This window comes from Polypterus senegalus, chromosome 3, assembly GCF_016835505.1.
Source record: "Polypterus senegalus isolate Bchr_013 chromosome 3, ASM1683550v1, whole genome shotgun sequence".
Classification (NCBI taxonomy): domain Eukaryota; kingdom Metazoa; phylum Chordata; class Cladistia; order Polypteriformes; family Polypteridae; genus Polypterus; species Polypterus senegalus.
The window spans coordinates 32,844,985-32,846,580 of record NC_053156.1 but is presented as its reverse complement, the minus strand read 5'-3'; positions in this window follow the sequence as shown (position 1 = coordinate 32,846,580).

Here is a 1,596-nt window from a genome sequence, read left to right as displayed (position 1 = left end):
TATGCATCTTGCTGTATTATTAACACAAAACTTGTACTTCATCAATGTCTTATCTATTACTGCTTGAGTATGCCAAGTACCTCCAAGTCAGCATTTCCCAACCTTTAAGTATTTGAGACCCGAGTTTTCATAACAGTTTTAATCGCGCCCCCCCAACATTTTTTGAAATGTAGATGCATATTTTATTATACCTACTTCGTTGATTTGTTTTCAATCCTATGTTTGTAAAATCAATATATTTGTATGGAATTACAAAAAAAAAAGAACTTTTGAATTAAGCACAAAACATTTCACGCTTCTTATGTTCAAATTTCTGTCACCCAGCCACACATGTACCTTCCGTCTACAAAATCTTAATGGGTCTTTCTACTGACTGACTCTACTGTACATCCAAATGAATTCTATCTGAGGATCAGAAAGGATTTTGTAGAACAGCACAAGGCTGCTATAAACAGTTTCACTTCACCAAAACAAGTGTTGTGGATTAAAAGAAGAAAAAGGAAGAACTTGACAATGGCATGGATTAATGTCATGAACGTTTTCAACAGTATTCTGCACAACTGCATTATTTTGCATTTTTAAGGAAATTCTTTTTTTTTTTTTTACAGGCGTGATGGAAAACAAGTTGACAATGGTGCTTTGTAACTTCTAACAAGATCAGATTAAGCCTTTGTTAACGTTGTGTTATGTAATAGTAATTGAAGATTATATGTACAGAGGCATCCTCTAGTCTACTGCAGTCATTGGTGTTTTGGATGTGTTTATAAAGCCAAATAAAAAGTTTGTTCTTGTTATACAGCAATACTTCATCATCAGATGGACAGGTAGCTCAAATTCTAAAGTGATATTACATTGTATGGTAGGGTACACGTTTTTCCTACACATTTTTGATTTAAAATCATTTTCATCCTTGAATTAGACAACCTGTCCACATTTCTTCTCTTGCCCTTTGCAATTTTTTAGTCTTGAAAATCCATGCATTTTTATTTTACTCTTCACTTAAACAAAAGATGCTTGGATTCAAATAGAAAATATGTATTTTTTTCAGCTTAGTTGGGTCGTTTTACGTATGTTTGTTTTTGTGCTTTGAAACAAGGTATTTAAGGAACAGTATAGAAGTCCACACAGCCCTGAATCATCTGCTTAGCTCTACCTTTCAACATGCACCCCTGTCGGTATTTAGACAGTCATTTGGAAATAAATTTATGGAAAGCTGTTGATAAAAAAACACATTGGAAGAAAAAAAGTAAAACAAAACATAGTGAGAAAGACCAGATTTTCTTAAATTACAATGAAACATTGTTTCAGACCAGTGGTTATCAAAATGTTGATTATGGTCCACTCACGTGACCCGCAAAATGACAGTCATAGAGCAAAGTGACTTTTAAATTGCTTAGCTCAGCGTTTCTCAACCTTTAAGTATTTGCGACCTGAGTTATCATAACAGTTTTAATCGCGCCTCCCTAACGTTTTTGAAACCCTAATAAAATGTATTCCTGTATTTTTTGCTGCCGATACACTGCTACAAGTTTTATTATACCTACTTAACATTTATCTAACTCTATTTATTTTTCTAGTATCAGAATGTATTTTAAG